The sequence below is a fragment of the Bombina bombina genome, chromosome 4, assembly GCF_027579735.1.
Source record: "Bombina bombina isolate aBomBom1 chromosome 4, aBomBom1.pri, whole genome shotgun sequence".
Taxonomy (NCBI): domain Eukaryota; kingdom Metazoa; phylum Chordata; class Amphibia; order Anura; family Bombinatoridae; genus Bombina; species Bombina bombina.
Window position 1 is genome coordinate 472204660 of NC_069502.1, and position 13889 is coordinate 472218548.

The 13889-nt window shown below is 34.3% G+C and overlaps 1 protein-coding gene across 3 annotated transcripts in view; it reads left to right on the forward strand.

Moving 5' to 3' along the window:
• Positions 1–935: 935 nt before the first annotated feature.
• The window catches only part of MYOM2 (myomesin 2), a 302384-nt gene continuing 289430 nt past the window's right edge, over positions 936–13889 (forward strand). For all 3 annotated transcript variants that reach the window (XM_053710368.1, XM_053710369.1, XM_053710370.1), the window contains exon 1: positions 936–1076. The gene's annotated coding sequence lies outside the window, so the exon portion shown is untranslated. The remainder of the gene's footprint in view (positions 1077–13889) is intronic.

Consider the following 13889-nt stretch of genomic DNA (forward strand, 5'->3'; position numbering starts at 1 on the left):
TGCAGAGGCTTAAATACAAGATAATCACATAGGTAGTAAGTATATTAATATAAGTGTTGGTTATGCAAAACTAGGTAATGGGTAATAAAGGGATTATCTATATGTTAAAACAATAAACATTCTGGTGTAGACTGTTCCTTTTAGGGAGGCTACATTACAGAAGACATACTCAGTGGTTTTACAGGATTGCAATATCATTAAAGGAACATTATACACTCAATTTTTCTTTGCATACATGTTTTGTAGATGATCCATTTATATAGCCCATACAGCTTTGTTTGTTTTTTAAATGTATAGTTTTGCTTATTTTTAAATTACATTGCTCTGATTTTCAGACTCCTAACCAAGCCCCAAAGTTTTAGGAGAATACTGATGTATACCTACTCCAGCTTGCTCCTGTTTGTGTAAAGATTATTTTCATATGCAGAGGAAGGGGGAGGGGGAGTGTCTGTTATTTCCCACTTAAAGTGGGTGGTCTAACTACCTTTTTAACAGAACTAAACTGGGAGCTTCTAAGTAAGTTTTTAAATGGTTTTATACTGGATTTTTAGATCAGTATCTGTGCATATTACTATTTATAGTAGTGTCTATTACATGCAGTTATATGAAAATTGGTGTATACTGTCCCTTTAAACTAATATGGTTTAAATGCAAATATATAAAACATGTATAATCTCAGCATAGAATGTACAATATGTTTTAAATTGTGTATGCAAATATATTTAAGGATCTGTTCACTTTTTATAGCAACCTAATGAAATAAATAAAATAAAATATTTACATTATAATGTGAAGATATCACTACTACACATGGAAATACTATAAAGTATATACTTTAGTTTAATACTGTGAGCTAAGATATACTTTAACATCCAACAGTGTGACCTAAAATTTAAAGACTACCAGTCCATAGCTTCTATATATAGCATCATGTCTAGCCATAAATGGGATGGAAGGGCAGCTGCATTCCTTTACAGATAGATATTATTTTTGTTTTCATCAGTCTGAGCCTGGTTAGTTGGTTAACACAGATCCTGCTCTTCTCTGCATTGAAGGTTTTATTTCTTCCTCCTCTGGTGAGTTACATTTTTGTTAATTCAAGTCGCCTGCAATACATAGTATTCATTTTTTTTTAAATATTAATATGTTATATGACAAAATAATGTGAGAATGTATTAAATGTGATTGAATACAGTCAAGAACTGTGTGTTAATGTGGGTGTGTGTACCTAAATTCCCACATTAATTTCAAAAGGATTAAATACAGCTTTTAGTAAACAGGAAAGCATAACTGAATAGGAAACTTTGACAGCCAATCTAAGTTGTAATAAAAATCCTTATAGGCCATTGAGTCATCGAATTTGCACACTCCACTGTCCAAGGTTTTTGGCTATTAAATAAAATCCTTGTGCTTTGTGAATTTGGATGTTTGCCATTTGATTAATAAACTGACAGGCCTGAAGATATATTCTTTTTAAAAAAACATGTTTTGTGTAGGCTATAACATTATAATGCATGAATAAAAACAAACTAACCATATGGTTCGGATCATAGCTTCAATCAGAATACCTGATTTTTATTTTTTTGTATTTGCAATGCACTAAAGGTCACCTTGAATAAAGAAAATTGGCAGTGCGAGTGAAGCCTACAAGTAATATGGACAGGCTGTTTTATTAGGTTTGCAGCTACATAAATTACAGAGTTCATGAGTGTTTGTCTAGATCCTTGGTCAGTATCGGATAGGAAGCACTTAAAAACAGAAGCTGAGAGATTAGCAGAAGTATTGATTTGTACAATTCTAGTGTAATTAGATAGAACAGAGTGTCACCCAGCTACAAGGACTAAACATGTCTGTCACCTTCTTATCATTGCAAGGTTTTGCTGTCTCGATTGGGATCTGTGTTGAAGAGCAGCTATAAGTTTTTAGTAAAGGAAATATAGGAGATTTAGTATTGAAATGTGAGTTCTTATAACAAAAATTCCATGACTAATTGAGAAACATATCTGTAAATCTGTCTTGATCAAATTATAAATGTATGGTTGTGTATGTACTTTATGTGTGTGTATATATATAAATATATATATATAATGATAAATCTTGTATACTAGTTAAAACATTATACTTATTTACCTACATTTTGCAAGGATTATTATGTGATAAAAGTAATTCGTTTTAGAAAGTAATATTTTTATATTTTAACCTGTATTAGCAATTATAAAAATAGACTGCTCTATTTTGTATAGCAATTGTAAATCACTGGTCATAAATGATGATAATTCCTCATAGTTACAGTATGTGTAATAAGGAAATGTAATAATATTACCTTTACCAGTTTTATATAAGTTTGTTCTACTGTGTGTTTTTGTAGAATAAGGTATCTTAAACATGTAAAACAGAATCATGATAGATGATTTAACATTGTAACATGAAGTGATATTATTGTATGTAAATTTGTCATGTGATTGTCAACAGCACGTGTGACATCACTAAGATTCTTTTCTTGAGCTAATGAGTCTGGGAGGCACCATAACTCATAATGCTGGCATTATTCCATAAAACAATTACTATCTATCTATCTATCTTTCTATCTATCTATCTATCTATTCGTCTAGCTTTCTGTCTGTCTGTCTATCTATCTATCTATCTATCTATCTATCTATCTATCTATCTATCTATCTATCTATCTATCTATCTATCTATCTATCTATCTATCTATCTATCTATCTATCTATCTATCTATCTATCTATCTATCTATCTATCTATCTATCTATCTATCTATCTATCTATCTATCTATCTATCTATCTATCTATCTATCTATCTATCTATCTATCTATCTATCTATCTATCTATCTATCTTTCTATCTATCTATCTATCTATCTATCCGTCTAGCTTTCTGTCTGTCTGTCTGTCTGTCTATCTATCTATCTATCTATCTATCTATCTATCTATCTATCTATCTATGAATCATCCTCAATAGGTATAAAGTGTCAGAAAGTGTCAATATCAATTAATTTGCACTCTTATTGCTCTGCAACAAGAGAGTTAAATTAGCTAAAATGGTTATTTACATTAAAAAGCAGGATTATGTAGTAGAAAATCATTCCTACCAGTTCTACTATCTAGCCTTGATATGTAGCTTTGTTGCGACCTTGTACTGAGCTACGTCCCTATTGCTTTTATAGGCCTAACATTGCAAACCACTATATTTAAACAGTATTACAGGGAGTGCTTGTTCTTCTACGAAAACAAAGAAAAAAAGAAACCACAAATTTTAATCAATTTTATTCAGAGCTGTATTCTATACTACATGGTAAAAGATTAACATACTCATAAAGATTTTTTGCATCACTACACACTATGGAATTGAGCCAATTCACATTTTTATTTTATTTATTTTTTTACATTTCAGATAGGGGTCTAATATACCTATGTTATGTGTGTGGTAAATAAGGGCTGCCCCAACCTCTTTTGAGTTTCTAAGGTTCTATGAGGTAATCACTGATGACATAGTGGGTGGTACCAGACTATGACCCCTCCTTCTTTCTAGAAAAGGGTCACTTGCCCTGTTTTAGTGCTTATATTGGGGTGATGTGGATGCTTTTAGAGACAGAAAACCTGTATGTAACCCTTTATCTGAGAGAGGTTAATCAACCCTTTCATGGGGGGAGTATATTTTTGTGTGGTATATGGAATCTTTAGAAGAAAGGCACTCTTTTAGAGGCATTATCCCTCAATACAGCAAATACATTAGGTAAGGTATAAACAATTACAGTGAAATCACTTATCAATATCAGAGACATTGGGGTCAATTTATTAAAGTGTGAGCATACGCTGTCAGCATTTTTCATAACACAAGCAGTTCTTGTGAACTGCTTGTGCAATGCCGCCCCCTGCAGATTTGCAGCCAATCGGCCGCTATATGGGGGTGTCAATCAGCCCGATTGTATAGGATTGGGCAGATTGATGTCTGCGGCCTCAGAGCAGGCAGACAAGTTATGGAGCAGCAGTCTTTAGACCGCTGCTTCATAACTACTGTTTCCGGCAAGCCTGGAGACTCGCGCGGAAACAGGGGCATCAAGCTACATTTGGAGTTTGATAATTCAGCCCCAGTGTGTCAAATAGCCCTTGGTTTTATTAAAGGGGGACGTATTGGCTCTGGAAAAGCCCCCCAAAACAGTCTAGTAATTACTGGGGCAAATAAGAGGGGCATATTGCACTTTAATAATAAAATGAGGATAATCTCTTCTTTCTAATAAATGTTATCATTTATTAGGACAAAGGAGCATTGTATCTTAAAATGATTATCTGCATCCAAGACAACTCATTCAATATAAAGGTATCTCCCTTATCAAATGAGTGGTCATTTGTCACTCTTCGTGAAGATAGAGGGTCCATTAATTTCTCCTATGCAATAGCTAATATGTTGCTGCTTTTGCAAGTGATCACCAGTTAAAATGTTGCTCTAGAGTCCCCCTCACCACAAGCAATAAGGAAATGCATCTCATCAGGGAACATCCTTGTCGCATTTTTCATCATCACTTACAGCATGATGATGGCCCAACATTACATTACCGCATGCTATGCAAGAATAAGGAGGGTATTTCACTCTGAGTTTAGGTCACAGTCTTCCAATCACACATCATATGCTGCCTAGAAGATATAGGGGATACAAGTTATTTACTATCACATACATTTTTTTAAATTATTATTTATTTATTTATTTATTTTTTGAATTGCATTGTCTTTTTTAGATTGCCAAAGTTTTGACAAGAATTGATTATTTCTTGGAATCTAATAGCATCTTAATTTAAGATCTAATGGTGCTCTCAACTGAAATAAAAATAAATAAATCAAATATTAGTTCCACATGTTTTTTAATAATGCATACATTTTCTTAAATAAATAATGATGAATGCACATAAACATCATTATACATTTGTAGATTATGTTGCCTATCCTTTTAAATTGTGTTATAATTATGAATATATATAAACTTACTGTTATTAAACTTTTCAATATTAATTGTATATATTTTATACACCCAAGTGTACTTATAAAGCACAGCTGGATAATAGCTTAACTGATTAACAGCAGCTGTTAAATAATAATTGCTATATTGTTACTTGAGTTCTTAATGGTCCATAAATTATTGGGATGGAAGAAAGACAGAGTTAGTCGCATCAGAATTATAGTAGACAACCTTGAAACAATTGCTGCAGTTCACCAATTAAACAACAAACCCAACTCATAATGCACTATAGGCATAAAACTATTGTACACAGAATAGTTTTCAAAATTGAAAGCAGATAGCCAACTAGAAAGCCCATTCAATGCATTCTTACTTATCTGAACATATTTAACACACACAGAAAATAGGGCTTACTCCCTTTTCATATGACAGTCTACATGTAATTTGGGAACGATATTTCACTTTATTTATAATCCATACAATAGTATAATTTAAAACACGGCATAACTATGTTGTGTTAAGATTCCAATTTAAAATATTTATCTTAAATAAAATAAAATGTTAAGCCCATGAACATTTTTAAGTAAGATTTTTTCTGTAATGTGGATAAAGCCAACTTTTAAACCAGTAATGCCAATACTCTCCAATACAGGCATATTCCAACACATAAATGCCCACTGTGGCTACTCACTTGCATCTTAATTAAATATGTATACAATATGCATTATTTGTAAAACAATTTATTTTACAGCACTGTACAATGAGAGCAACAAATGCATAAAACAAATATGACATAAGAATAAACAAACAAAAGAATTTAATGAATGTGCTCCATTGGGAATTTTAGAAAGTTAAAGGAAAATTTATGAAACATATTTTGAAGAATGTTGGTGAATCATAAGGCAGAATCCTTTGGAGGAGATTTGTCAAGAGAGTTATTTTAGAGAGTGAATTACTAATTATTGAAATGTGTGCACTCTATCTTGATCACAAACAAAAACAATTTTGGTGCTAGCAGTCATAATGAAATATTAAATAAATGAATAAGAGAGTAGTCACAGCTAAAAATAAATGCTGTGAAAAAGAATGACAAGGCAGCACACAAATTGCATAAATAACGAGTGGTTTATTTGCTAAACCTACACATGTCAAAAACAAAATTCACAAAACCCTTAATACGGTTAATGCCTCTTTGTATTTGTAAATACAAAGAGGCATTAACCGTAACGGAGCCTTAACACAAACTGCTTTGTTTGGAGAATTACCAGGATCCGGCATGAGAAACATGCAAAGTTTGGAGTGATCAAGTGGTAATTATACAAGCTAGTGTTGGAGCAAATACTGGAACTTTGTACCGCGAATGTGGTGAGACTGTTCGCTCAGTAATTCTATTACAGTTGGTTTTCCAATCAGTAACGCTGGAACTGCTTCTTTGTAACACATTTCAATCACAGAGCGTGTGTTTCACACTAAGTGCTCTGTTAAAATGGACATTGTTAATCTGTGTCTTTTTTGAATTATGTTGCAATATTTTATCTTTCACACAATGTTTATTTATAACAGCGCATAGTTTAAGATATGTTATATACTTCGAACATTATTTGTAATAACCGTAGTTTTACGGTAGTGTGTCAGATAATAGTACTAACCAGGCCTGGGTTTAATAGTCACTCTTTTTATTGCAATTAAGGGTTTTGTGAATTTTGTTTTTGACATGTGTAGGTTTAGCAAATAAACCACTCGTTATTTATGCAATTTGTGTGCTGCCTTGTCATTCTTTTTCACAGCATTTATTTTTAGCTGTGACTACTCTCTTATTCATTTATTTAATATTTTAGAGAGTGAGTTGAAATGGAGAAGAATATTGTATGAGTGAAAAAATATGGTTTGGTACGAGAGATTTAAAAAAAAAAAAAAAGTGTTTTTTTTTTAATATAAACTAGGATTGGCAGGTTAATTGTATATTTCCTTTCTGGAATGCATTTAAAGCCAAGGGGGCATTAATGTATTTTTTTTTACCAATAAAATAAATTAAAAAAAGCACACAAAAAACATTTTAAACAGTACTCTTTTTTTATGAATGATAGCAATATCTTGAGTTTAATGAGCTATTAGCATGTATGTCTGGAATGTCACAGCTAAGGTATGAAGTAATGGGTACAGTTACCTCAAGGACAGTTACAGTCTGTTGGGACAGGCCAAGGCAAGAAGTATGACAAAAAAACTTTAAGACAGCAGAGAATGCTGGTGGTGTTAATGGGAATGTTGCAAACTTCCAAGATAATAGAGTGGATTTTAAGTTAAATTGTGGACTTTAGCCAGTTAGTCAGGCCAATAAAGAAGGTGTGAGGTTGGCTTGCCAAAGGACAGTGACAGTGATAGGCATGGAAAAGGAAGATAATAGACATGTATACCAACATTAAAAGGAATTGAATGAAAAAGAAGGTATAAGGGAGACAGTAAAGAGATAAGGATATATAACCTTCTTGCTGTTGTCAGGCTTCTGAGCATGGCTAATGGGTGAATGATTTTATCATAGTGTAGCAGTGAAGGCATTGTCATTGGTCAGATCTAAGTGACTGCAGAAATAATAAAAAAAAAAGATACCATTAATATATGTTTGTTTATTACATATACAGTGAACATTCAGTAGAGCAAAGAATACATTAGCGATCAATATGCTAATATTTTTATATTCTAGTGCTGCTAGATCGAGCCTTCATTGTGTGTATGATCTTCAGGTAATGTTACAGGCTGGTACAATAATATATATTTGTTTGTATGTATACAATGGTGCTACTGCCTGGTTGACTCTAGTTCATTTTGGATAAAATGCAGTGGTATCTTAAGTTTACACTTGTGAAGTTCCCTTAAAATAGTGGACTTCCCTGTCATTATAAGCTAAGCATTTTAAAACCACAGAGATTAATTTATCGAGGAGTTCAGTAACATGAGATGGATTTCACAAATGGATTTTCTACATTCTACAGAAGCGTAAAGGGTACAGCTGAATTGGAACATGAATGTTCCCTCCTCCTTATGTGATATAAAGGGGGATTTAGACTGTAAATCTATCTGCCAAGCAAAATGAATCTAAGAAATGATAGCGGTTGTAAATGTCTTTGGAATTGCAAAGTAGAAATAGGAACATGTATCAGCTGTAGTGAATAGACATGGAGAGCATGACACAAGTGGGGATTCTTTTGCAAAGGAGTTAGACTATTCAATGAAATGTAAATAAATTTGCTAGATTCAGCGCTAGATTACAAGTGGAGCGATAATTTATTGCTTGTCCGTAAATGGTTAAATTCACCTGTTTATGTGTACACAATAAATAACCAGCCATTACAAGTGGCTGGTTAATGTTACCACAAGATTTTTGGTAGCCATTAATGCTCCGAATATTAACCAGAGATTTTGTGCCCAAATTGCCCCCCAAACTTAAAGGGACACTGAACCCAATTTTTTTCTTTTGTAATTCAGAAAGAGCATGCGATTTTAAGCAACTTTAAAATTTACTCCTGTTATCAATTTTTCTTCGTTCTCTTGCTATCATTACTTGAAAAAGAAGGCATCTAAGCTTGTTTTTGGTTTCAGTACTCTGGACAGCACTTTTTTATTGGTGGATGAATTTATGCTTATTTACATATACAGTATATTTATGTGTTAATATGTGTATATACATATATTGACACATAAATATATACAGTATGTATACATATATATTTACACTTTGCTGCCCATCGCTGAGCGACTTACCCCCTTTGCTGCGCTAGGTTCTCTGTCGTGTCTCACGGCATGAGAACGAGGCTCCCATTGGAGCTTGTGGAAGTGTGCTCTCTTGAGTTAAAATATTTCCTGCAATGCGAATGCGACCCTGTAATATCAGTGCACATTTTATTTAAAAATAAATAGTTAGGGCTAGATTAGAAGTGGAGCGCTAATTTAAAGTGCGCCCATAAAGGGGCAAATTTGCACATTTACAGGTGCACGTTAAATAACCAGTCATTACAAGTGGCTGGTTAATGCTAAGCAAAATTAACCAGAGGTCAGACCTCTAATTAAATTAAAACATGTGCCCCAATTGCCCCCCAAGTAAAGTGAACAAAATCCTTTATAAATATAAAAAATATCAGCATCTTTATTGAAAAAAAAAAAAAAAAATGCACAAATTATTTATAAGAGGTTAAAGTGAGGGGATGTGCGGAGTAAGAAAACAAATGGCACGGAAAGGGCCTTTACATTACAGTCTATGGGCACTGTTTAAACTGTAAATATCTATGTATATGCTTAAGATTAAGAACTGAAGGAAGTTTATGCTAGTGGTTGCATATTGGTGGGTGATCAGACTAATGCTCAGGCAAAGACTGGTTATGAGCCTAGGGATCAATAAAGACAGGTTATTAGAAAAGTGGTCTTATCAGACAGGTTATCACACTAGTGGTTATATACAGACAGGTTATCAGAACAGTGGTCACACACAGGCAGTTTATAAGCCCAGTGGTCTCATATAGGAAGCTTATTAAGTAAGTGATCATTTACAAACAGGTTATTCAGACAGCTGATTCCCAGTCATAAAATTTACACAGCTGTTACTGCAGTGAAGATTTAATATTGTAGGTAATTCCCATTAACCAACTAGATGGACAGAAATATAAGGCTGTATGTTTGACTAAACAACATCAGAGGGTTTTGAGGGACAAAGAGTGATAACCAGATGAGGGAATAGTTCTAAAGTAAAGATGTGATGGTACTAACTAAAACTGAAGAAACAGAAATATAAGTTTTAAAATCGGTTCAAGCTTGCTACATATTTATTTACCTTTGATTTTAAAGGGACAGTCTACACCAGATTTTTTATTGTTTTAAAAGATAGATAATCCCTTTATTACCCATTTCCCAGTTTTGCATAACCAACACATTTATAATAATATACTTTTAACCTCTGTGATTATCTTGTATCTAAGCCTCTGCAAACTGCCCCTTTTTTCAGTTCTTTTGACAGACTTGCAGTCTAGCCAATCAGTGCCTGCTCCCAGATAACTTCTTGTGCACGAGCACAGTGTTATCTATATGAAATACGTGAACTAACACCCTCTAGTGGTGAAAAACTGTTAAAATGCAATCTGAAAGAGGTGGGCTTCAAGGTCTAAGAAATTATCATATGAACCTCCCAGGTTAAGCTTTCAACTAAGAATACCAAGAGAACAAAGCAAAATTGGTGATAAAAGTAAATTGGAAAATTGTTTAAAATTACATGCTCTATCTGAATCATGAAAGTTTGTTTTGGCCTAGACTGTCCCTTTAAGAAGCTTGTGTGAAATTATGAGTGCATTTGTCTTTTTGCATGTGTATGCTTTCATGAATAATTATATAATTATGTGTTTTAATTGTTGTTAAGGGGTTATTGATATATGGCTCAGAAAAAACTCTAGTAAAAAAAGATAGCGGAACATGACTGCAGTTATATTCATTTAAAATGTATGTAAATAAATGTATACATAAACATAAGCATAAAATGCTGTTTTATTTAAAGAAAAAATGAACAGTACAATAAAACTTTTTGTACAAATAGGATGGTTGTGTCTCAGTTCATGCCATCTATTTTATTGGTAATTTTAGCACAATAAAAAATAAAAGGAGAGAGAAATAATTGTGTAAACTCTATAAACATTGATCTGATAGTTGTTCAAATTCTTTATTAGTAATATAATTTGTATCCAAATTATTGTTTAATTCAGTCCAAACTAGTAAATGTGGGCTTTATATCTCACACCACTATAGAAGGGGATTTTATAAGCCCCACAGGTCTATGAGAATAAAACTCAAAGGAATAAACCTCGGACCTTAAAATCATATGCTAATTGCAGGACTACAATTGCAGTGTATAAACTGTTCCATGACCTATATAGTGTATTAGAGTTCTTGAGAATGGTATAAAATGAGGTATGTGAGCATGACTACTAGAATGGTGAGGTCACCCTTTAAGAAGCATCTCATTAGCATCAGTGGGGACCGGGAATGATCAGATCTGGCTAAGGGCAGTTACGAGCGAGCGATAAGGGGTTTATCACAGGTGTTTGCACTTGTCGGGTTTACTACTGGTATTAGAAGTTGAAAGTAAATGCGATGGCTTGAGTGCAATCGCGATTTATGCTAGAATGATTACTACGTCCTCAGAGCTCTGGTTAACTATTTTGCGAAACAAAAAGTTGCACAAAACACATCAAAACTACATTAAAAAGTACAGTTACACTAATAATAACACCATTTAATAAAAATATTACAAAAAAAATATTGTACCCAAAAGTTATAAGGGCTCAAAGTTATGAGGTCTTAAGTGTTAGAAAAACTAACACCTAGATTTAGAGTCTTGCGGCCGAAGGGGTGCGTTAGCTCTGCGTCTTTTTTTTCTAGCGCTGCTTCTAAACAACGCTGGTATTGAGAGTTCTCTGAAGGGCTGCGTTAGGCTCCAAAAAGGGAGCGTACAGGCATATTTACCGCCACTTCAACCCTCAATACCAGCGTTGCTTATGGTAGCAGCTAGCTGGAAAAACGCGCTTGTGCACGATACCCCCATAGGAAACAATGGGGCAGTTTGGGCTGGAAAAAACCCTAACACCTGCAAAAAAGCAGCTTTCAGCTCCTAACGCAGCCCCATTGTTTCCTATGGGGAAACACTTTCTAAGTCTGCACCTAACACCCTAACATGAAACCCGAGTCTAAACACCCCTAACCTTACACTTATTAACCCTTAATCTGCCGCCCCCGCTATCGCTGACACCTGCATTACACAATTAACCCCTAATCTGCCGCTCCGGACACCACCGCCACCTACATTATCCCTATGAACCCCTAATCTGATGCCCCTAACACCGCCGACCCCTATATTATATTTATTAACCCCTAATCTGCCCCCCCAATGTCGCCGCTACCTAACTACACTTATTAACCCCTAATCGCCGCTACTCTAATAAATGTATTAACCCCTAAAGCTAAGTCTAACCCTAACACCCCCTAAATTAAATATAATTTTAATCTAATGAAATAAATTAAATCTTATTAACTAAAGTATTCCTATTTAAAACTAAATACTTACCTATAAAATAAACCCTAATATAGCTACAATATAACGAATAATTATATTGTAGCTATTTTAGGATTTATATTTATTTTACAGGCAACTTTGTATTTATTTTAACTAGGTACAATAGCTATTAAATAGTTATTTACTACTTAATAGCTACCTAGTTAAAATAATTACAAAATTACCTGTAAAATAAATCCTAACCTAAGTTACAATTAAACCTAACACTACACTATAATTAAATAAATTAAATAAATTACCTACAATTACCTACAATTAAATAAACTAAAGTAAATTACAAAAAAACAAACACTAAATTACAAAAAAATAAAAAAAGATTACAAGAATTTTAATCTAATTACACCTACTCTAATAAAATAACAAATCCCCCCAAAATAAAAAAAATTCCCTACCCTAATCTAAATTACAAAAGTTAACAGCTCTATTACCAGCCCTTAAAAGGGCTTTTTGCGGGGCATGCCCCAAAGTAATCAGCTCTTTTGCCTGTAAAAAAAAACACAATACCACCCCCCAACATTAAAACCCACATACCCCTACTCTAACCCAAACCCCCCTTAAATAAACCTAACACTACCCCCCTGAAGCTCTCCCTACCTTGAGTCGTCTTCACCCAACCGGGCCGAAGTCTTCATCCGATGGGGCAGAAGAGGACATACAGACCGGCAGAAGTCTTCATCCTATCCGGCAACCTCCTTCCCCGATGACTACCCGACGAATGAAGGTTCCTTTAAGTGACATCATCCAAGATGGCGTCCCTCGAATTCCGATTGGCTGATAGGATTCTATCAGCCAATCAGAATTAAGGTAGGAAAAATCTGATTGGCTGATCAGCCAATCAGATTGAGCTCGCATTGTATTGGCTGTTCCGATCAGCCAATAGAATGCAAGCTCAATCTGATTGGCTGATTGGATCAGCCAATCGGATTGAACTTGAATCTGATTGGCTGATTCAATCAGCCAATCAGGTTTTTCCTACCTTAATTCCGATTGGCTGATAGAATCCTATCAGCCAATCGGAATTCGAGGGACGCCATCTTGGATGACGTCACTTAAAGGAACCTTCATTCCTCGGGTAGTCGTCGGGGAAGGAGGATGTTCCGTGCCGGAGGTCTTGAAGATGGAGCCGCTCCTCGTCAGATGGATGAAGATAGAAGATGCCGCTTGGATGAAGATGTCTGCCGGTCCGGATGTCCTCTTCTGCCCGGATAGGATGAAGACTTCTACCCGTCTGGATGTCCTCTTCTGCCCCATCGGATGAAGACTTCGGCCCGGTTGGGTGAAGACGACTCAAGGTAGGGAGATCTTCAGGGGGGGTAGTGTTAGGTTTATTTAAGGGGGGTTTGGGTTAGAGTAGGGGTATGTGGGTGGTGGGTTTTAATGTTGGGGGGTGGTATTGTGTTTTTTTTTACAGGCAAAAGAGCTGATTACTTTGGGGCATGCCCCGCAAAAATCCCTTTTAAGGGCTGGTAATAGAGCTGTTAACTTTTGTAATTTAGATTAGGGTAGGGAATTTTTTTTATTTTGGGGGGATTTGTTATTTTATTAGGGGGCTTAGAGGGGGGTTTTGTAATTTAGTTTAGTTTATTTAATTGTAGGTAATTAATTTAATTTATTTAATTATAGTGTAGTGTTAGGTTTAATTGTAACTTAGGTTAGGGTTTACTTTACAGGTAATTTTGTAATTATTTTAACTAGGTAGCTATTAAATAGTAAATAACTATTTAATAGCTATTGTACCTAGTTAAAATAAATACAAAGTTGCCTGTAAAATAAATATAAATCCTAAAATAGCTACAATATAATTATTCG